This window comes from Conger conger, chromosome 15 (genome assembly GCF_963514075.1).
Source record: "Conger conger chromosome 15, fConCon1.1, whole genome shotgun sequence".
NCBI classification, from domain to species: Eukaryota; Metazoa; Chordata; class Actinopteri; order Anguilliformes; family Congridae; genus Conger; species Conger conger.
Window position 1 is genome coordinate 16,029,998 of NC_083774.1, and position 24,316 is coordinate 16,054,313.

At 44.4% G+C, this 24,316-nt stretch overlaps 1 long non-coding RNA gene across 2 annotated transcripts in view; it reads left to right on the forward strand.

Annotated features, from left to right (window-relative positions):
- The window catches only part of LOC133111350 (uncharacterized), an 83,333-nt gene extending 59,283 nt beyond the window's left edge, over positions 1–24,050 (forward strand). For both annotated transcript variants that reach the window (XR_009704985.1, XR_009704984.1), the window contains exons 3-4: positions 21,152–21,296; positions 23,944–24,050. This is a non-coding gene — a long non-coding RNA (uncharacterized LOC133111350). The remainder of the gene's footprint in view (positions 1–21,151; positions 21,297–23,943) is intronic.
- Positions 24,051–24,316: the final 266 nt, after the last annotated feature.

The following is a 24,316-nucleotide window of genomic DNA, read 5'->3' on the forward strand; positions in this document are numbered from 1 at the left end:
GCATTTGAACACAAACTAGCACCATTGGGATAAAACCGTCAACGCCTTCTTAATTTACTCCGGGCATTTCAGCCCCTCGGACTCTGGCACTATCCCCGTAGCGTACGCGTCCGTTTAGGCTGCGTCTTCGGTCTCGCAGTAGCAGGGCGCGGCTAACGTCGGTGAAGCAGGGCGACCTGGATTAAACGCCGCGCTCGGCCAGCTCACAGGCTCCGGTGCGCTCTCTTCCCGCCGCTAATGGGATCGATGGTGATGGCTGTAATTGGCAGAGATGGAATGGTCTGTACTGTAATTACACTGCAGTTCTGAAGAGCAGCCCGGGCAGTAAAACACACCGCCTGCTCACGGTCCTCCGATAGGATGTGCAGCTGAAAGAGAGGATGTGCAGCATTTCATCGGCAACGACTTGGTGGGTATTATTTATACCGAGGAAGCCTTCGAATCGAACAGCTTCCCAGAACCGTTCGGCCAGCTAAACGGCTCTAGCCTTTCGCCTGCTTGCTTATTGGTGTCTGACCATTACAAGTAATTTGATTAACCCCAGATGAAACTGCTAATGTGCACTTTACATTTTAACTTTATTTCCTCTCTCTGAAATTAGCATGGATTTAGATTGTTCTTTGACTCCATAGTCTTGTTGGTATGGGCCTCATTGTTAAAAACAAAACTGACTGTTTTGCCTCGACATTCCTTTCACCATTCATCTTGTGTTATAGTTCTGTGTCTCCCCTTTTAAATATGAACAAATTTACAGGACTTTAAGGCAAATCATTTCAGGTAGAGCTTCCTGCAGCTGCAATAAAAAAGATTTCCCTCAGGGAAAATCCGTTTAACGACATGTTTCTGCAGGGTACGTTTGTCATGCAAACCAGAAAGTTCTCTAAAGAAGTTTTGACCAAGCCAATATGAAGTTTTGAGTCTAATCAAAGCTGATGTATAAATGAAAAAGCCATCTTTTCTCTACATTTGGCATTTCTCCATTGTATGTTCTCTCTGGTGCTCACTGCATTTCTAGCGTTGCTTAAGATCCGGGGGCTTAAGGCAGCAGTGTACTTGAAACGAAAGCAAACTTGGCTGAAATCAAGCTACAGCTGAACACGGCGCCACATGCAAATGTGTGGATACTCATTGCAGCTTTTCCTTTAGTTACACTCCGCACCTGTGGGGGGTGGGGGTTGGAGCGATTTGGATTCTGCATTTGTGGTAACCATGGGAAACGCGGAACTGACACCTTTTCCCACAGAGAATTACAGAGAACTGTGCACACTACAGTGACCGATAGTCGATTGGCGTTTAATTGTCTTTAGTTGTTTAGTTGTCTTCACAAACACGTCATTGTGTGTCATTTAGTTAGCACTAGCCTACGTTCGTGTCCGCCGCAAGTACACGGCACAATTTAACCTCTGTAGGGGGGGCCCGGGGCAACTTCCACAGGGAGAAAACCTTCTGAATCTCATGTGGACTGGACTGGATGGTGGGAGGTTGGGATGGCAACCTCGGAATGGTGGGAACTTCCCGTATTCCGACGGCGGATAAATCGATTGTGAAAGTCAACATCTGGGCATGCCCCCAGCTGACTACCCCACCCCTGCGGCGTGCGTGGCTGAAAACGTCCTTGAGACGCTCCCTAACTCCGCCGCGTCTGCCCTTCCCCGCGCAGACCAGGCGGGACACCTCAGCGGTAAATGAGGTCTCCCGACGCCCGACGACGTATCGATCACGCAAACATTACTCAGTCCGCGGGAAGTGACAGTGATTAATGCCGGGGCTGTGCCAAACCCTCGGCAGGACCGGAACATCCCCTCAGTCGCATCCGACAGCGAACGCAAATATTTACAGTCGTCCTCGGCGTATAACTTTAATTAAACCGAGACATCGATCCGCCACTGTAATAACGTTGAAGAAACCCGCTGCAGGCGACAGGGATATTGTCTTGGGGGGGGGGGGGGGGGAGACTGGAACATTAATGGCTTTGCCCCAGTCACAAAGCCTAACGCTTGCCCAGCACATCCCGCTAGAACGTACGCAAACCTCACAGTAACCGAATTGCTGAAAATCGGTCGGCTTTCTCACAACAGCGATTGATCTACAATTACATGCGCATACCGATGAATTGACATGCGGGAGTGCGGGGGAGAACGCCGACCTTGGAGTGTGAACAGCGAGGGAGAGCGCATCAGAAATCGCTTACTTTAACAGGCCGAAAGCGGCGAAATTCACCCGAGGAACATCAGCGAGATCAGCTTTTTACGGCGCCACTTAATAAAAACCGCGCTTTGGCCTAACGAGCGGCGCTCGCCACCGGAAGGTTGCACGTTCAATTCCCAGGCCAGACACTAGCGCCGTACCCTTGGGCAAGGTGCTTCGCCTACTTTGCCTGAGTAAATATGCGGTAATAAAAACGGAGAATATATCAAATGCAGGAGGTGTAAGTCACCCCTGAAGAAGGGCCTCTGCCAAGCAGATAAATAATGTAGATGATAATGAAAATGAAGTCGCCAGCCGCCATTCCCGTCATTCTCAGGCCCGTCTGGTTAATACCCAGCCCCACTGGAGGGTAGGCCACCTTCTGATGTCATTGGGACCCATTCCAGATCGGTGTTTGTGACTATGGCACTCAGTCTGTTAAGACTTAAGTGCTTCCCTGCTCTCTCATGCTCTCTCATGCTCTCTCTCTCTCTCTCTCTCTCTCTCTCTGTCTGTCTGTCTGTCTGTCTGTGTGTGTGGAAATAATAAACAGAATTTGGGGATGGTTAGGTTGTTTATGCTAAGCTTATTGATTATTGATTGATTATATTGGTTTAAAGTTCAGTGGAGCACAATGCTTCATGTGGGGTGGAGGGGGGTGGGGGCAGTTGTCACGTGACCCTCGATCGCTCAGATTTAACCTGCTGAAACCCTTATATCACAATCAGACCTAGTCTCCACTCAATTCACATTTTGGGGCAGGCATACTGTATTTCTCACAACACTATAACCATTACATAGGCAACAGGATAGGCTTAGCGAGGACAGGGTGCTATATATTATTTATAGTATAATTCCGGCGGTTAGTATTTTGCCTCTGGATGAATGGACTGATAAGTATTTTCAACACGTGGAACTGAAGATGAAAGGAGGAACATTAAAAGTTCTTAAAACTTTAAAATGGAAGGATGCATTTAATTCAGGTGCGGAACAAACGCGCGTGTTGCCCTTCAGCTGCAGTCTTTGCGGCCTGTTCGAGTGCAGCTTTTCACGGGCCACGGGAGGTGACTCAAAACGCCCTGACAGTCCGCCTCGGTTGACGTTGGCTTGGTGTTACATTACATTTCATCATTGGCATTTGGCAGACGCTCTTATCCAGAGGGACGTACAGTAGATTAGACTAAGCAGGAGACAATCCTCCCCTGGAGCAATGCAGGGTTCAAGGGCCCAACGGCTGTGCGGATCTTATTGTGGCTACACCGGGATTAGAACCACCGTCCTTGCGTGTCCCAGTCATTTACCTTAACCACTACGCTACCGGCCGCCCCTGGTGTGACAGGGCCTCGGCAGTGAGGGGGGATGACCCCTCAGCTTGCGGCTCAGTGAATGCTTTTCAGTGGGGGGACCCCCCTCCATCCCCTCACTGACAGTAACACTTATAACCGTTGCGCTGCGCTGCCACTGTTGTCCTTCGAGACAGAAAGAGTGAATAAAGAGAAGGTAAACCCCCCCTTCCCTCTGAGCAGGATAGTGGTTGGCAGGGCTACGGGCGAACGAGCGGCAGTTATCTGCGGTATTACTGCGTGTCACTCACTCGCACGGAGAGATCTGAGGGCAGGTTTACCTGCGCTTTACCTGCCTCCCTTCAGTCTCGGTCCCTGGAGCTGAGAGACAGCTGCACAAACTGGTACCTCTAGCTGTCACGCTGTTCAAACAGCTCCCTCCGCCCGTTTACCGGGCTGCTGGGACCCCCGGCTCCTTCTCAGACTGGGTAGGGCTGTTCAGACTCTCCGATCGACAGGATGCTTCTTCCACAGAACTGATAATTACATTACATTACATGAATGGCATTTGGCAGACGCTCTCATCCAGAGCGAAGTACAGTTGATTAGACTAAGCAGGAGACAATCCTCCCCTGGAGCAATGCAGGGTTAAGGGCCTTGCTTAAGGGCCCTTATTGTGGCTACACCGGGGATCGAACCAGTGACCTTGCGGGTCCCAGTCATGTACCTTTATTTATTTATTTATTTATTTATTTATTTATTTTCCCATGTACCTTAACCACCATGCTACATGTACACGGTAAAATGTTCAGTGCTGAACTCTGAATCTGCCAGTACTTCACCAGAGTTGGGTTATTGCGAGTGTCTTTTGTATTTATTTTTGCACCGTCCACCCTTACAAAAGCTTTTAATTTCAGCCGTGGCGGTGAGATCATGTCCTCTTTTCTGTTTGAAGCGGTCTGTTTGCGAAATAGGGTGGTGCTTCGTGCAGTTTTATCAATAGAACCAATTTGGCCAATAACCCTGCAGGCAGAGAGAATGCGCAGTCATGTAAACATGTATTTTTGTGTTGCCTCTAAATGTAAAGAGCGCGTGTCTCTGGGTTTTAAAAAGATTTCAAACAACAGCAACCCCATTTAATACGTTCTTCATTTTAAAAAAAGTACTTGTTGACAGCTTTTATCCCTGCCATATTTCTGTTCCCCTATTCGTAATGTTTCTAATATTTGCGATTGCATGAATTGTATTTTTAAATGTATGACCATGAGTCTAATGCCTGTCCCAATTTGGCTGGGGGGGTCTGGAATAGCGTTGCCAGGGACATGTCTGTGCAGCTGGCTCTTGGCACCCCTCTGCCAAACTCAGCACGAGCGATGAAGCCTTTTCATGTCTCTGCACCGAAGGGGCCCCGTAAGAGCTGTGTCAGCTCACAGTCATAGGTCACCCAGAAAGAGGGAGGGGGGAGGAGGGAGGGGCCCTTTTCAAGGATCTTAGCTGGACAAATGGTTTGCTTGGTGAGGGATTAAGATCTGTCCAACAGGCAGGATTTGGGGGTATCACAAGACTTTGCTGTTGCCTGTCTATGCTGTGGCTTTACTTCAGCCCCCCCCCCCCCCCCCCAAAAAAAAAAGAATAAAAAAGAGTTCAGTTCATCAATGGAGTTTAGTACCTTTGGATGGACTTCTGTAACAAAAATAAATAAATAACACATGAAATAATCAAGACTTTCCTTGTTAACTGTTGTATGGTGCTAATACAGTATCAATAACTACTCAACCAAACAGGGAGGGAGGGCCTTCACTAAACAAAGGCATACCTAACTAAACAAAAACTACTGATTTCTCTCATCCGCAAGCTCAGGTATTGAAGGAAATGCAAATCAGCCTCAGAGATCTATACAGTGAGCACCATAGCTTTTGGAAGAAAGACCTATTTCTTTCTTTGATTTGGCTTTGTACTTCTCAATTTTAAATTAGTAATCAGTGGTTAAAGTTCAGATTCTCTGCTTTTATTTAGCAATATTTTCATACATTTCGGTGTGACCATGTAGAAGTTCCAGCACTTTTAATACATAGCGCCCCCCCCCCCCCCCCCCATATATGTGTACGTATATAGTAGTGTCCTTACTTACCTCATATTTTTGTAACTACCAGAATGTGCATTTTCATTTTTGAAGTTCTTTGATGAAAATATTTAACCCACATAACCTCCTCATCTGCCCCTGGTGACAAGGTAATAACTCATACATGGCAAATCATTTACCACTTTTACTCAGTCACTAGAGCAAAGAGGTGATTGGTTGCCGATGATGATTGATGTCCTCTGAGCCATTCGGCTCAGTGAGTAAGGACGAGGGGTGGGCCTTGGTGCCCGAGCGGGCCTGTCGGTAATCGAAAAGGACGGATCAACCTTTACACGGTCCGTAAGGTGCAGAATTCTCCCTTTTAATTATTCATTACGCAGCCCCGTCCGGAGAGGACAGTATCAAAACAGTCTGCAGTCACGTCGACGTCTAGACGCTGCTGCGTTCCTACGACGGAGGCTCGAACCCTCTCCAGGAAACGCGGCGTGAGCCGCCATCTGCTCCTGTTTCCACTCGCTCCGTGTCTCCGCAAGGCTCTGCACAGGAATCCCTCCGCATTGGTTTTACTGGCTGAACCCCCCTGCCTTTCCTGCTAGCTGTGAAGCAGTTGCCGTCTGGCACGCCACCATCTTCGGAGAGTCCCTTTCAGAGAGCATCGTTTGTGCTGAGCCAGCAGGTCGTGTTTAAATTGAATACGAACCGCTGCATTTGAATTTGAGTTTTTCTGCAAATCAGCCACTATGAGATTTGCATGTAATCCCTCTGAGCCTCAGCCGATAAGTCAGGCGTCAAAAAGGCCGGGGATGGGAGCCACCTCTCGAATCCAGCCCCCGCTGTCCCCTTCTGCCAGCGGCGCGGAGCGTCTGATGAACGATCCCCTATCGATCAGTCCCTCCATCACTCCACGTCACATTAATTTCTTTCTCCTGGTGTCACTTCAGTTAAAATAAGACTGCTCTGAAGAGCCGCGGCGGGAGCTGAAAAGGTAGGGTGTCTGGAGGTCTGCTCTAAGCGTAAATCATGTCAGCCATTTTGGGAACATTTATCAGGGAATCTTTTTATGGAACGGAAAGCTCGCCTAAAGAACTGGGTCTCCTGAGTGCCATCACTGTGACTCCGTTATGGTTACTGACTCCGTGACCTCTGCTGTGACTCTCATATAATGGGCATTGCTGTCAGGAACGCCGGGTCAACTGTGACCGAATTGACTGTGTGAATCTATTGGGACACGATCTGGCCAATGCCTGTGACTTGTGATCTACTCGATGAAACAAACGGATCCTGTAACTCTGTGATCGGTTCCAGACGTCGCCTCCATTGAAAGCAATACCACAGTCATAGCTTGGCTGGGAGGCGTATGCGCGTTGCTTATGGACGTGTACGGCGATCATGTGATAAGCACATCGTGCCCCAGACAGATGTATGACCTTGTTGGTTCCCCTTGAAACAGAAGGAAGAAAAAAGTGAACTCGTTTATAAAGTACATTTTAGTGTGCAATCCGTCCTATTCCCTGGGTAGCCGCAGTGCTAATTAGGGGGCTGTACGTCATGTTCCAGCGTAATGGCTTACCATCGCTTCCTCTGTCTCCTACATGCAAATAACTGCCGAGGCTGATTACCTCTCCAATGGATTCTGTACTGTTTTTGTGTGAAAATCCGCGAGAATATTCATGCAATGATAATAATAACCTAATGTATGCAGCACTTTTCATAAGTCTCTATTCAAAGGGCGCACAACATTGTTAAAACTGGGAACCGATACAAATTTACACAAAAACTGTTTTCACCTTTCGAAAAAATGACTTGATCACCAGGCAGCTGAAATAACAATATGAACAACCTTACTGAAAAACCCACCTACAGTTAGACAACATTTTAACTGTGAAATCTCATTGTGTATGCCATTTCCCTTCTTCTGCAGATACAGTCCCCTCCAAAAATATTTAAACAGGCCAATTCCTTTGTATTTGCAATACACTGAATACATTAGGAGTTGAGATAAAAAGATGAACACGAGTTCAGAATTTCAGCTTTTATTTTCTCGTATTTACACCTAGATGTGTTAAACAACTTACATAGCACCTTTAGTATCCGACCACCCAGTTGTTAGGTGAGCAAAAGTATTGGAACAGAGAGTATTTTAGTAAATGTGACCCATTGACATTACCAAACCATTACATTCTTTGTTTGTGATGTTTTTCCAGACTTTTACTGCAGCCTCTTTCAGTTGTTGTTTGTTTTGGGTTTTCAGGAGGTGAAATACATGCTCAATTGGGTTAAGAACTGGTTATTGACTGAAGTCCTTTGCTGTGTTGGCATAGTGTTTTGGGTCATTGTCTTGCTGCATGATGAAGTTCCTCCCAATTAGTTTGGATGCATTTCACCGTAAGGTGGCAGACAGAATGTTTTTGTAGACTTATATCATCAATAAAGATCAGTGAGCCCACTCATGACACTTCCTCCACCGTGCTTCACAGATGAGCTCCTACGTTTTGGATCATGAGCAGATCCCTTCTTTCTCTACACTTTGGCCTTTCCATCACTTTGGCTGAGGTTAGTCTTGGTCTCATCAGTCCATAAAACTTTGTTCCAGATCTCTGGCTCATCTCTGTACTTTGCAAATTGTAATCTCGCCTTCCGATTCTTACTACTGATGAGTGGTTTGCATCTTGTGGAAAAGCCTCTATATTGCTGCTCTCTAAGTCTTCTTTGAATGGTTGATTGAGATCCCTTCACCCCTGCCCTGTGGAGATCGTTTGTGATGTCACTGACTGATGTTTTGCGGTTTTTCTTCACAGCTTCTGCTGTGGTTTTCCTTGGCCCACCTGTCTGTTGCTCAGTACACCAGCGGTTTCTTTCTTTTTCAGGACATTCCAAGTTGTTGTTCAAGTTATCCCCAATGCTTGTGCAATGGCTCTGATCGATTTACCCTCTTTTCTAAGCTTCAAAATGGCTTGCTTTTCTCCCAAAGACAGCTCTCTGGTCTTCATGTTGGTTTATAGTTTCTAACAGAAATGCAGTCACAGGCAAAACCCAAGGCTAAAACCAAGAGTAGACATTCAGAACTATTTATTGTTTAACCAGTCAATTTAACAGGACACACCTGGGTAACAAGAAACACCTGCCAGTCACATGTTTCAATATTTTTGCTCACCTAAAAATTGGGTGGTCTGATACAAAAGGTGAAATGTTCTAAGTTGCTTAACAAATCTGGAATATAGATTTATAAATCTAAGAATACCAGGAAATAAAAGCTGAAATTCATCTTCATGTACATCTTTTGACCTTAAACTCAATTGACTTCAGTGTATGCTGTTCCATACTTTTGGAGCGGACTGTATATTTTTCGTATGGAAAATAAATGAAACGAAAAACGTTCCTCACAATAATTGAGTAATATATTCCATAGCCATTTCGTATTGTTTACAGGAAGAAAAGCTGTTTTTCTTGTGAGTTATGAGTGGCAGCCATATCATATGGAGTCACCACCTGATTCACAGTTCAAGGACTTGAGTTTGTCTTTAGGATTACGCACACCTGAGTTTGACACATTTTAAATGGCAGCGCTCAATCCTTTTGCTGATAAACCGGTATCAGTAGGCAATGCTAAATTACCTTGTTTTGCTGAAGTGCTCTCTGATAAAAAGTAACCTTTCAAGCAAGGCGTGCTATAGTTTCAGCCAATCAGAGCATTCTTATTCTTACATGTGCCAACCGACCTCGGGGTGTGTTTGGTTCCTGCCCTTTTGTCTTTGAGAAACCGAAACAGACGCTCGCTAGAGTGTTCAGTGGTGCAACTCCATGTGCACGTAGCCTTGCATTTACACAAACGCCATTGTTTAGTACCTTGTTAATGTTCTCTCGCTCACAGCCAACAGCACTGTACTGTTGTGACACATCCACGGCTGGAATGAGTGCGCTGCTGCCATTCTGCACAAGGCTGTCAATGTGTCACTATAAATGTACTTCGTCTAAATCAAATGCACAGGCTATTTTTGTGTGTGTGGTTACGTACACTGCAAACCTCAACTCTATTTTACATGGCTTTGTAGTGGGAAAAGATGAGAACACAAAAAAAAAAAAAAATTATAAAGAAAAGAAAACTATTTTGAAGGTTGTATATATAGTTTCTATCATTTATGGGGCCAGCGATGGTTTCTGTGGGAATGTTTGCACAACCTGCTAGATCTGGCCCCCTCAGAGAACGTGGAGTTGTGGGGGATTTATTTGAACTTTGGGAGCCTGCTTCTGCACACAGTCGACTGCACCTTTGGGCTCTGAGTGTGGATACTACCCCTCCACCTCCTGCCAACACGACTCCACTTCCCCCTGCTTTCTCTGCTCAGTACTGATGTATCGCTGTTCTGATATAAAAACAAACAAAAGAAAGTCTAGGGCTTGGGGGGGAAAAATAGCTGATAACAGTATTTTCAGATTTACTGATATGATAAGGATGTTTTATGGGCAATTTAAAAAAGGCGCAGTGTGCAGTGACATTTGTAATTGTCAGTGTGCAGTTTTTTTGTTGTTTTTTTCCCCTCTGAGCTCCCACTTGGAATAAAGAGTCAAATTAAAGATTAGAGAGGGATGTGTGCAGAGGGAAGAGGAGGGATGAGGGATTATCCTCCATTCCCTTGGGTTTTTATCCCTATTTTTTAGTTTTTTTTAAGGGGGCTGAATGAAACCTGTTGTGTGAGTCATGAATCCTAACACAGCAGGGCTGACTAAACCGTCTGCAGAATCCTCACTTTGTTTTCATTCTGCCCCTGTGAAGAGACACTGGGCTGCAGCTGAGCGAGACGCAGATAACCACCGCCCCTCCCCTCCTGCTACTGTCTCTTCTGGAAGCTTCTAAAGGAGCTTGTGAAATTACGTCTGCGCACAAATAAATATGGACACGGAACTGGCAGGGTAGGAGTGAATCGGCTTGGCTTACTGCGCTGCGCATTTCAACGGAAACCTAATTGTTGTCAAGAGCGCAGCGCGCTGAATTTGTGTACTTTTTAAAAGATGCGTGAGAGGAAACCCGCTTTGATTTTGCAGCAAAGAGAGTATTGAGATGTAGCTTGTGAAAATGAATTAATTGGACAGAGCAAAAACAGATATTTGTAACTGGACTGTATAAGATTTCATGTTGGTAATGTGAAACTTCACCTGCTCTTGAAAGCTTAGAAACAGGAGGAAATGCAGGTGGGTGGGCCTACTGCGGACCATGAGCTATGTCCCCCTGGGTGTGTGCTCACACCACAGCTCAGGACTGGGTTATTGTGCCCAGCCGAAGACCAGGGTCCCCTGCCTTGGGAAACAGTCACACTCTTAAGACAAATGGATCTGTAAAAAAACCCTTTAGCCCTCACACCAAAGTGGTCATCGTTGGTGTATATTGAATATACAGGTGCACTTTGTAGCATGTAGTCTGCTTGGACTCTGGCCCTGAGGCTCTAGCAGGTGATAATACCCCCTTCAGCACACGTTTACATGCCACCCTCTGTAGCACAGGCTTACATGCCACCCTCTGTAGCACACGCTTATGTGTTCACTTGGTTCTGGAGTTCACTACATAGCATACTAATTCATAACTGATGCTGGCTTGATCAAAGAATTCAGGGGGGGCAAATTCAGGAGGCCTACTGTCGCGGTAATGATAGCGGCAGCCTTGACAGATGACTGGAAGAGGCCTACATGCTGAAAGCATAACCAGCGTTTCTATCCGTGTTTACCATGTAGGCAGTCCATTATTTTATACTCTCTCAGAAATGCTTTACACACCAGTAACGAGACCATACCGTGAACATTGTGTTTCGTTGCTTCCCCCTCTCATCTCCGCAGTGCAAAAAGTTTTGTTTGCCAATTTGTCACTAGATGGCCACCATAGTTGCGCACGTTGACATTTTAAATTAGCTTCGGCATTTTGAAAATTTGCGACGGTGGAAATAACAAACAGCAGACAGCGCTAAGGCCGCACGCTCTGGGGAAATGGTTCACTTCTTTTCCGTCTTGCCGCAGACTTTATGAGACCTTTGGAGGTAATGAGGCACACGCTCATCTCCTCACAGATTTGATTTGCTCCCTCGCTCGGCAGGCAAACGGCGAGCACGCCATTTTATTGCCAATTTTGCATATTATTGCTGCACTGCAAACATATTCTGGGTGAACTAGGTTCCCTCCAACTTTCAGAGGAAACAAATGCGCCTTAGACACCAGCCGACATTTTTTTTATTTGATCATGTTATGAAGCTATTATTTACGATGCCGTGGGGAAATGCGAGATAAAAGAAATGTTGAGGTTTAAGTTAAGGACCTCCCCGATGGCTCTCTGGAATGTTTGTCGATTGTAACCACGGGTATACAGCACAGACAAGATGCTGAACAGCTGACATTTGTGAAACATGCTTTAAATTGCTGGCAAAAACATGTAGACTAGTTTTAAAACGTGCAACGTAATGTAGCAATTAGTTAACTGGTAATACGATTCTCATTTGGGTTATTAACATACTGCAGGAAGAGATCCTGTCTGATTTTATCATGTGGATATTAAAACCTGCTTAAGTGTAATGTAATGTAAGTGGCTGATTTTAATAGTTGGGCTAATCGTCCCCCTGCATCTGATTGGCATACACAGTGCATAGCATTCTGGAACAAGGCTGTCTCTCTAAGTGAGAACTGAGTTGTGACCTCACCTACCTGGTTCAGGAAAATGTTTCTGGTGGGTCGTGGCAGAGCTGTCCCGACCCCTGAGTGACATAAGAGGCTACTTTGGGCCCCGTCTCTGCCAGGGTGCCTCCTAATTGCTCTAAAACATACTGTACGTTACTGTATTTAGGGGGTAGGTGGGTCTTCTTCAAAGGGCCGCTGGAGGGCTGGTGCTGGCAGACTGGAGCGTGCCTTTCCTTTTTGAACGGGGACCTGGCTGAGCCGTTGGCTGTAAGGCGCGCTCTGTTCCGCCGGCCCGGTGCAGATGCTCTGTAACACGATGCCGGCTTTACACAGGTGGCCCAGGTTTTAACAAACGCTACCTCAGTCCATCGTCCTGACAGGAATATGACCCTCCACACCCCCTCGAAATGGGACTTTTTTTTAGGAGGGATCAAACAACACAACCCCCCCCCCCCCCCCCCACCCGACCATGAAACGAAGGCCTTCCACAATAGATCAAACACTTCCCTTCCCTGGACAGCTCATTGGCCCTTCTCATTGGATGGATCTGCAGACAGCTCATGTACAGAAGCGCAGAGCGGTTCAGCCAGAGCTTTGACCCGGTTCACACTGCTTCATTCGCTCCTTTTTTTGTTCATTCGCTGTGGTGTGTGCAGAGTGCGTTTATCTGCCGTCGGGAAACAAATGCCACCGTTTCTTGCCGTGTTGTGCTCACTTGCATGCCCGCCTGTCACCTAGTTAAGGTCTTGTTTTGTTTTAAGCAAATTAAAAGGTCACAGGAAGAATTCTTTGGCCGTAACTTTTTATGAAGTGCCAACTAATTAGGATCCAGCTGCAGCCGTGGTGCCATATGGCCTGGGTGTGTTTCCTCGCTGTCCTCCTGTTTCCCAGGATCCCCTGCTTCTGCTTGTAGAGGCGGAGGCTTGGATGGATTTGCACGTTTGCATACACATCTGCTCTCCCTGCCTCACTAATTGCTTGGTTGTCAGGTAGTTGGACAAAGATCGCCAGGCAAGCCTTATCACGTTGACTCGTGCTTCCCAAGCTGTGTTTGAGGGAGCTAAGGCTAATTGCGTTGATAAGGCAGAAGCCTCAACCCCCTTGGTAAACATTTTTACCTGTACCATCTTATCGCTGTGCTACGTGCAGGGATTTAGCTGTATCTCTGAGTCAGGCAGGAGTGATTTCTCACAATAAAAATAAAAAAACCTTTCAATTCAGTAAAAAATACTAATATATATATATATTGATTGCATTATGGGATAGTGGCTTATCATTCAGCTAAAGAAGGATAAAGGTTTTTCATGAAATGCAGGCATCAGTTTTGTTCCGAGGTGTTTATTTTTATTTTAGCGGGCTCTTTTCAGCTTATAACAAGGTCACATACACATACACAAACTCTTACACACACACACACACACACACACACACACACATTCTGTCAATGCCTGTCATTGTGTCTGTGTGCTATTGTTGGTCTGTGGATGTGCAGGGAGTGGGGCATTGAGGGTTCTGTTTATTCTCTTCCGTTGGGAGGGGCTGTCACATCCGCACACACTCCCTGAGGTCACTCCAGTTCATATGAAGCAGAGGTCAGAGGTCATACCCACCCCTCCACGTGTCACAATGCGCTATTATGCCTTGTGCATATATTATGATTGAAACCTCGGGCTGGCTGTTTTAATTGCCCTTGTGAGGATGCTAATGCCTCAGTTATGCAGTTCATGGTGAAATGTGTGCTTCTGTAAGCTGAAACTCTATCTCCGGTTATCTCAGTTCTTTCTGTCTATACTGTGTCCGTTGGCACACAATAAACAATGTTAGAAATTCTTCTTTAAATTAGACTTTTTAGTGCTTAGTTCCACAATCTTCAGTCACTTTTGGACAGTCTATAGCAAATGCAGTGTGAACATTCACTGACATAATCTGGCTCCAAAAAACAGCTGTTCTCTGTTACCATCTTAGCGCATGCCTAGCCTGTCAAAGCACAAGAAAAACCAGAGATCTGTAGAATAATAAAAATTGCAACGCAAAATGAAATGCTAATTTCAATGCTGAAAATAACAACTGGACAGCTGCGGAATGGAAGGAATTGATTGAGTTTTGGCAAGTGCAGAGTTTTTTTTTTATTGTCTGAAAACAGCTACTGCTACAGTCGGTGGAATTATCCGGATAGAAACAGTTGAAAGCAAACGCATGCTGTACACACAGAGATGAATATACTTGCTAAAGGCTTCATGCGCTGTGATATATGTGCAAAAATGTAACTTGTAAAAGAAGCCCAGATTGACTGACATCTCAAAAAAGTAGCTATTATTTACCACATTCATGCCGGTCATATTGCACTAACATTTTTCTCATATTGGAACTTGATTCATTTTCACTCATCACAATATAGCTAGTAATATGACACATTCATTTTTCATGACTGATGCTGTCAATCTCGCCCAGACAAAGGCTTTTGCATTCAAAATGCTGCATAGAAAGCTTTTGGTTTTGTCGGTCTTAAATAGACAAGCCAGTCTCATTTTTCTAACAATGTGGGAAAGAGTGATTTAAAAAAATTATAATGACCGTATTGCCTGAAAGCCAGACTGATCCAAGCTAATAATCCTGTATGGTTTTATCCGCTAGCCCTGCTACTCATGAAATGTGTAATAATGATGGTTGATCAAAGCCATTTTCAGCTGTTGCCGACCATGTTGCTGGTTGTCTATGATATTACGAGGCCCGGGAGCATCACGTAGCCGTTCAGGCGGACCGCTGGAGCCGCAGCCTGGCGTTGAAGAGGCCACGTGCGAGCAGAGGGAAGCCAGACTGAGGGGGAGTCAGGCGGTGACAGAATCAGCCTCAGGCCAGTATCTGTCCTGCGTGAACGCAGCCAGAGACCTGCATTCCCCCGGATCCACTGAGATAATCACACATGATTGTCACCACAGCATGTATTAATGCATCACCTGATTAGGGAATAGTGTGTGTCTGTGTGTGTGGGTGACTTGTATGTCTGTGTGATAGTGCATGTGTGTGTGTCACTGTATTTTTGTGTCTTGTGAGTTGACGTTGCTCTTCATATTTCTGGTTTTGCTTTTGTGTGGGTGCGTGTGTGTGTGTGTGTGTGTGCATGTCGCTGTGACAGTTAAAGCAATGTGTGTACAGTAGTGTGCAAATATTTGGCCACCCCTGGTTAAAAAGCCTTTTACAATTAATATTGAAGTGGACAGAAGTGAACCTGACCTCAAAATGACACATTTCTTCGCCCTGTGCAAAGGTTTGGGAACCCTGTCAGTTAGTACCTTCTCCTCGAGCAACTATAACAGTTTGTAAATGCTTCCTGTCACCAGCTAAGAGTTTTTTCCCCATTTTTTGCCCATTCTTCCTGGCGGAACACCTCTAGCTCATAAATATTCTATAGCCTCCTTGCATGTAAGGCATGTCTGAGATCTCTCCACAGATTTTCAATAATATTCAAGTCTGGGGACTGTGGTGGCCATTCCACAATCATCCGTCTTTCCTGGAGGTACTTCATGGTTGATTTGAAGTATGCTTTGGATCATTGTCTTGCTGGAATACCCAACCTCTCTTCCACTTCAATGTCTGGACTGACCTTTGCCTCTTTGCCTCTTCTCTGTGTTTTCTTTTGCATACTTCAGACTCTCAATTTTGTGTTGAGGTCGTTCTTTTTGGCAACTCCGCCATGTATAGGTCTTGTTTAACATATGTTGTATTGTTGTCCTGTGCAGCTCTTTTGTAGTGATGTGTGGGTTCTTCTGAGCATTTCTCACCAGGTCTTGGGCCATCTGAAATCTTTCTTGTTCTTCCAGACTTTGCCAATGGAAATGGCTAGTTTGAAACATTGAGAGAGTTTTTGTAGCTTCATGGAAATTAACCATCTTCATTCTGAAATCCTTGGACAACTGTTTAGAGGAACCCACGGTTGTTAACACCAGACAGAACAGCCATGGCAGTTGGATACTTTAGAAGGTGTTGAGGTACTTCAGAATAAATAGTTCAGCCCTGGAATTATATTCACCTGATTGACCTCAGCTGAATTCTTGCACCCCAATCTATGTAGTCATTACATGATGCATGGACTGATACAATGTTTTATATCCATTGCAAACAGTGCAATGGATATAAAACAGTTTTTTTGCTATTCCTTATTTTGGGAAAACTGCACGATATTACATATTTTGAGGATCTGACTAGTATTGGGCTTTATCCTGCAAATATGTATTTATTTTTGTTTTTTACCAGGGCAGGGATTTAGCGTCACATACTTAGCAGGTCCTGCTGTCCGGCCCCATGGAGACTCCACCCTTTTCCACTTGCCCTCGTCCCTATAACACAGTGCTGTAAATCCCACAGCCTCATTGACTTTTAAGGACTATTTATGTTAATGGAGCCAGGATTATTAATGACGAAACCGTTGTTAACGAGCTGAAGTAGGCATGAATTTTAAACACAGTGTTTATGCAGGGGAAAAAAATGACATTTCATTACGAGGGGGAGGGTTATGAATATTACTGCATTAGTTTGTATTATGAGGTCTGTTCTCTCTGTTCCCCCTCTCCCCTCCCACCCCGCTCTGTGCCTGTGGTCTCGGATAGGGCAATCTGTATCTGGGTGAGCTATGTCTTCATGCAAGCTAATACATTATGGGCTCAGAGAGATTATACTGACTAATTTATTCTGGCATATTTAAAATTGATTGCTTGATTTTAAGGCAAATTACCGAGAGAGCTATTGTGAGTCTTAAGTCTTCCTGTCCCTGTTCAATTAAATAATATAAATGTAAATTTTGCTGCAGGTATGTAAAGGTGGAGCAGAGGATTAAGCATAGCCTCTAAATAGCCTGTAGTCTCTGCGAATGCATTTTCAGGCCTAAACATCTTGCTTGGGAGGGAGGGCGGTTGGGGGCGGTTTGTGGAGAATCACCATGAACAAACTTTGTCAAGTTCAAGAAGTATTTTGCATCTTCCATTCTTTAAAAGTTTTGCATAAAAATGAAATAAAACAAAGCTTTGTGTCAAAGAAGGGAACAAACATCGAATAGACCATGCACCCTTTATTCACATCAATCTGAGAGAATAAGGACAGACCTACTGGACCAGCTGTGCTTCCAAGCGAGATCTTTTAATACAAGTTATTTAAGAAGAATTTAATCACAAGTTCACAGGCAGATTGATTAAAGGATAATTCAACTGCAGTAGCATCTGTTTCCCATCTGCAAGAGTTTGTCGAATACATAAATGCAGCCAAAGGATGAAACTCCATTTCCAGAGCGGAGGAATATTCTGTTCTGTCTGCGCTTTTATATTTTCCGTTATCTGATCAGTCTGCTGAGGAGGAAATTAATGAAAAAGTGTTGTCTATATTATGCCTTATGAATCTGCAGAAATTGGCATAATTGCAAATTTGTACTTGACACATATCTCACAATCAAACTTGGTGAACCGCAAATTTAGTAATTGAATTTTCTTGTTCAGGTTGCATTCTAACCAGGTTCTCCATGGCATTGTTCAAGCTGAAATTGATGCACAGAAATGCATTGCATGTTCCCGGGTGTAATTAAGGGCTTTTTCCCCCATTATATGAAGAATATTTGATGAAGCTACATAATAAGGTAGTAATGAAAAGATAACATTTTTCAGCAAAATTGATGTAATTGTGGAGGATTGCTTATTAGTCATCAAGGATATCATTGTACAGGCAGACTTTAATTTAGCACATTTATTTAGCTAAATCTCTTCTCTCTTTGCTGTAATTAAATTTGCCGCGGCAGAGCTGGCGATAAAAGGTCGAAATTGAGTGCGGTGAGCTGGTCTTAAAACACAGAGCTATTATTACCGACGCGGGCAGATACCAATCAGAGCGGATAAGCTGAAGAAAGCTCCTCTGCTCAGATTAACAAATTCCTCTATTAGCAGGTGATTCCGCGGTCTCGTCCCGCGCTCTTATTGTTCGGAGCAGAAAGAACGACGCCCCGCTCTTTTCTCTCTCTCTGTTTTTGAGGGTTGTAGCTGGGGACAGATGGGCGAGGCGGCGGAGCAGCTGAGAGATCACTGGCTCGGCGAGGACTTTCTGCGGTCTGCCCGCCTGGCGTTATGGACTGCCCCGGCGCTTAGCCGCGCTAGCGCGGCTGTTGGTTCCCCGCGATAATTTATGCAGCATCGGGTCAGGAATCGATCCAAACGTCGCGGCGCTCCGTATTCCAGCACTAACAGCACTGTCAGCCTGCTGTGTACCAGCCTGGCGCCTCTATCAATTTGGCACCGTTAATGTCTGTACTTAGAAAAGCAAGGACTGCGGCCTCTCTGGGAATATAACCCTTCCTGCTCTCTCCTTACCCCAGTTCTCTCTCTCGCTCCCATCTCCCCCTCTTCCCTGCCTGTTCCTCTCTTCTGGGGTTACGCCATGTACATGCATTTTACACCGCTTTTCAATTTTTATGTCAAGTTGCAAATTGGTATTAATTTCCAAACACTGTGGTGTCAGCATTTGGATTTTGGATTACACCACTCGGCCTCTGACAGTGATCCCTCTCTGTGTGGGCTGAGAATCCCGATATGGCCGTCGGTGCCTGTTAACCAGCACAGACGGACTATTCCAGCCAGTCGCCCGGGGAGTGCTTTGCAACAGGCTTGTCAGTCTTTTTTAGTTTTTAGGTCAACTTCTATCAGGCTGTTTTCTCTTATAGCTTGGAATGCTCCTCTGTATTTGTAGCTCAGACAAGCGCTGGCAGCCCTTTTGAAGTGTGTGTTCTGCTCTTCACTCCGCTGGTTTAGCCCACTCCACCTCTGTGTCAGAGCAGGGCACTTCACTTACAGCTGAGGCAGCAAGACCGCAGATCCCCGATTGACCACAGAGGTCACTGTTGAGCATGAAGCCCCTGCTAATTGAAACCTCGCCTTTCTCAACAATGCCATGGCCGATTATACCAATTACGCCCAACATACTGTGTTGGCGTGGTCAGGATTCCCTCATCCCAGGGTTCCCAGACCCTCAGGTGTGTTACTGCACTGAGTAGCAACCCTCAAGCTGGAGTCACCATCAAACAACCCCCTACATTAATCATACAGGCGGCCTGTAGCGTAGTGGTGAAAGTAAATGACTGGGACAGGCAAGGTTTGGAGTTCGAATCCCAGTGTGGCCACAATAAGTTCCACACAGCAGTTGGGCCCTTGAGCAAGGCCCTTAACCCTGCATTGCTCCAGGGGAGGATTGTCTCCTGCTTCGTCAGCAGCCAGCTCCTGCCAAATGGCTGAAGCTAAGCAGGTGTAGGGTTGGTTTGTACTTTGATGGGAGACCTCCTGGGAAAACTGACTAACCAACTTGCATGGAGTCTAGATCTTCATCAGGGTCATAAAAACATTCGAAATCCCATGGCATATATAGGCCGCACCTAATGCAATCCACACATGTCTAATTGATAAGGCACACAAGATACAATAGAGGGTAGAAAAATATATATCTCAGTCCCACACAATAAAAAACAGATACCAACAAATACAACAAAAGAAACCCCAACATTTTCCATCTTAGAGTTGCAACACTCTATTTCCTCTCACTGAGATGGAATCCATCTTAGCTGAAACATCAACAGTCGTGCTGCGGTATTCCTTCTAAGAGGGGTGCTGGTCACGACCGAACCATTCGGCCAATGAGTTACACTGCTTGGCAAATACAAAGTCCACAGTGTTCTCACCCTGAAGGAAAGTGACATCAATCAAATGTCCCTGTCACGTAGCTCGCCATGGCACAACGCACAAGAGCAAAACAAGAAATGAGGTAATGAACACTCTGGAATACATGTGACCTCAAGCTTCATTTGCCTCCTTTAAAGTACAGTTCTGTTCTTATGATTACTGTTAATGTTGTGAGGTGGTCAGATTTTTATGGACTACACCTCCCAAGCAGGTTTAAATTCACAGAACCTGGAGCTGCTTGGGGTGTGTTGTAGTGGATGCTGGGAGGGCTAGTTTATTGGTAATCAAATTCATGTCGTTTGCTGCCTTCAATGAGTGACCTCGTATAAAAGCTTTCTTGTATGGCGGGCTGTGTGCTCAAATTCAGACCACTGTTTCAATAAATAAAAATAATTTAAGAGCAATCTCCCCTTTATACGTCTGCAGTTGAAGTTGGAAAGCAACACAAATGCATGTGTAGGTTACACACACAAAATGATGTACTCATTGAAAGCATGGCTTTGCTGAATTGCCTAGCTGCAGTGATATGTAACCAGTAATGACATGTTGGGCTTCTGTCACCGCTCATGGTTTTTTTTGTCCAAAAGCAGCCATCAGTGCAGGCACCATCAGTATAGTATGACTGACACACTCGTTAGCACACTTTTGCCAGTTTGGAATGGCCAGAGACAGGAGATAAATATCACTAAAGGGTGTTGAAAATCATCTGAGCACAAAATGGCTGTCAAAGCACAAAATATTTTCTGTTTTAGTGAAAGTTGCGCATCCTGAAAGCAGGCTTATTGAATGATGCTTTTTGTACAAAATATAATTTTGCTCTCTCTGTAAAACATAATGCCATACAGCATAGCCGCATCGGTACTTCATGGGAATTTGGCAGAGCAATGTGCACAGTGTGAACTGCATTAGCCCGAAGCGTTAATGGCCAAACTCAGCCGAAAAACATCTCCAATCTGACATTTTCAAAGGCGTTTTCATTCCAAATGTTTAACTCATTGGCGTTGATAGGTTTTCAGAAATAAATGTGCGGGTCAGGATTTCTCGAAGAGCGAAATGCATCTGCATTTAAAATGCACATCGCCCTCCAGACCAATAAAGTCAAGCTGAAGTTGAAAGGCTGTAGTCTGTTTCACTCACTGGCACCTCGAGAATTAAAAGATCAAAGTAAAATGGTAAACTACAAAACTTCAGATCAGTGTCTCTGTCACTCACTGCTTGTGCTCTTGTTTGATCAGGCCCCTCGGAGACCTGGGTGTCAGAACTTGGCTGGGTTTGAGGTGGTAATGGGCTGAAATACTGAGGGACCAGAGGATGAGTGCAATAGGACTGTGAGATTCTCTTCTCCTTGCTGGTCACATCAAACCAATTTACGGATGCAAGGTAAACAATCACACTTGATGATGTCCCTGATCTTTTTTCCCCTGTAAAATGATGTGTTTCTTTTAATATGCCTTTGCATATTTGTACGGGACGCACTGTGTTTGCTGGTGGTTTATAATTTAATATAAGAGTGTGAATGTAAAGCGGGTGTCCTCGCTCGCCTGTCCCGTCATATTAACCTCCTGCAAACAGTGCTGTAGCTCGGTGGTCAGGTCACTATTTACATTAAAGGCCTAGATTCAGTCTCACTAGATTCAGTCTCACTACTGTCTTCTGTTTTGTGGGGCAAACATGGGAAATAACTGTTTTTCTTGCATCCCAACTTAACAAAACATATTTAAAAATAAATTTAAAAAAGCATCCAAAATTAAGTTTATCAATGCGGTGTTTATGTAGTTCCTGGTAGAAAACCCCTGAGCCCACTGCAGACTGAAGCTGCAAGCCTGGTTTGACATGGACTGCATCTCCCATGCATCATTTACCCCTGTTTGCATAGTAATCAAAACTGCCGTCACTTTTACTCTGTACTTCTAAAAAAATTGCTGCTGCTATTTGTTTCTTCTTAAATGCATTAGTTTGCAGAACTAAAGCGAATCCCACTCCCACTAATAATAATAATAATGATAAGCTCTGTCCATATAGAAAAGTAGCCCAAAGAGATAATAAATTAAAGATCAAATGGGAAAACAGCACAATGAGGAACGTTTGTGGGGTAAAACTAAAAACAACAACAAAAAATACATATATACATACAGTATATACCAGAAATCAAATAAAAGTAATAATAAAGCTACAATGAAACCCCATGCAGCATTTATTAAATCTAGACCATAAGAGCCTGTCCATTATATTAAAGCTCATGTCTACTCTGGTAAATGAAAAAAATAAAAAACAGGCTTCCAGAACTATCGATATGTTGTGAGGTATGACTATTTTTAGTTTTGTCCATAATGAGTTTTTCTTCCTTTGATTTCACGTGAGGATTGTGCATCCAGTGAATTGTCGATATGTTCACGGTCCATACGATTGTACATATTTATTAACGTCTTCGGCAAACACAGTCTAGGCTCATTAATTCCTGATTGACTGGCTGCCAGAAATGCATTCTGAATGGATAACACATTAGATTGTGTACGCACGTATGTGTGTCTGTTTTCATGCGCGAATCATACAGATTTATCAACCTCCAGTTTCCAGATTGCAGCACCTACTTAGCATTTAGAAAATCCAATTATTTGACATCAGTTAAAGATCTATGCTAATCTTCTCTGTAGTAATTAAAATCCCGTTTTTACCCATGATGTGAAGTTGCATGTGCTATGAAATAGTTTGCCAAAGCTTTCCTTCAAGGGTGTCAAGGGTTTTGCTTGCAGGAGGTTGTTGCTGTCTTCGTGTTTGTACTGCTGTGTTTGTGCTGTTGACCTTTATTGACTGGTTCAGGAAGAACATCAAATGGATCCTTTACAGACAGGATGAGTTGCAGGTCTTTTGGCCACCTTTACTTTTTAGTCCACAAAAATGTAATTCCACCCCCAAAAAAAAAAAAAAACCCCAAAAAAACAAGGTAATATAAACTGACAGGTTCTATGATGCAGAAACGTTTTAATAAAAATATCCTCATGACCTCCTGAAGTTTTCACACCCTGCTGAGTTGCAGTCATTGGGGAGAGATTTCTGATTGCATTTTAATGACATCCATAGGTCACCCTGATGAGTGTGGTTTGAGTGCAACATCATCAAAAATATGGGTTCAGCACTCCAATCAGTAGGCTTATACGAATACAATGGGTGCGGTCATTGTTGGAGAGACACATAAATGCACTCACAACATTGTTTAATAGCGATAATGTGAATGAATATTGCTTATACCACAACCTGTCAAGTACACTGAAATACTAAAATAGTTAAATCAATATGTGGTTTCTTCCACTTTATTTCTTGTTGAAACGTATTGACCCGCAACCTGAAGTGACACAGTTTGCCAGTAAAGACTGAAGTTATATGAAAGTGATGAGATTGTGAAGTGCGCTGACTCACTGCTTCTCTAATGGGTCTGAATGTACACATCCATACAGAAAGTTGGCCTAGAGGCCTAGACTATACCCCTGTTATGTTGGTTTGCCATCCAGCGTTATTGAATAGACTTTCTGTTTTTGTAGGAGGTGTTAAGTTGGGATATTTAACTTCACACCAGCAATGAAGTCATTAACATGTAGGTTAAGTGTTTATGTTGGTTAACTTACAGCAAATATTTACTTTCATGTAACTCATTTGGTAGACCTAGCTATAGTGACTTCTTATCTGTTAAATACTAGTTTTGGAGGTTAGCTAGTCAGGCGCCATTGTGCTAATCAGTTGTTGTCAGCCAAGTCTGATTTCATCTGCGTGAGTGTGTCACTAGGAGCGATTGAGAATTGGACTCTGAGCCTCATGGTCAAACCCTGCAGTTAGAATTAGGCTGACAAAAGCCATGGTAGGTAGAGCAGGGTGTACAGTCTATGCAGACTGGAAACTTTAAGTTACTTTTCTGTGTCCAGCAGGGTCAGCGCTCCCCGTCCAAAAACCGCGTGTTCCCCAAAGAGCCCCCTAGCCGCCCGTGTTGTGATGAGTGTTACAGTGCTGGCTCTGTTTGTTCATTTACTTTCAGGGCAGGTGCGCCCCAGTCACGTGCACAGCTGGGAGACAGAGCCACAGTAATGTTATGAATGTTTAACTCCGTCAGATAAATGCTCACTGTTAACTTTTGAAAGCGATGGAATATTCAAAGTTCATAATTCAAATTGTTACATAATTCTGAATCATGTACGCCTGCAAGGGAAATAAAAGAAAATGTAAAAATATTGGGATATTGAGAGTTATCACTTTATTAGGTAGTCCTCTAATGGTTGGCATATATATAGCCCCTTTATCCAAAGCGCTGTACAATTGATGCTTCTCATTCACCCATTCATACACACACTCACACACCGACGGCGATTGGCTGCCATGCAAGGCGCCAACCAGCTCGTCAGGAACATTTG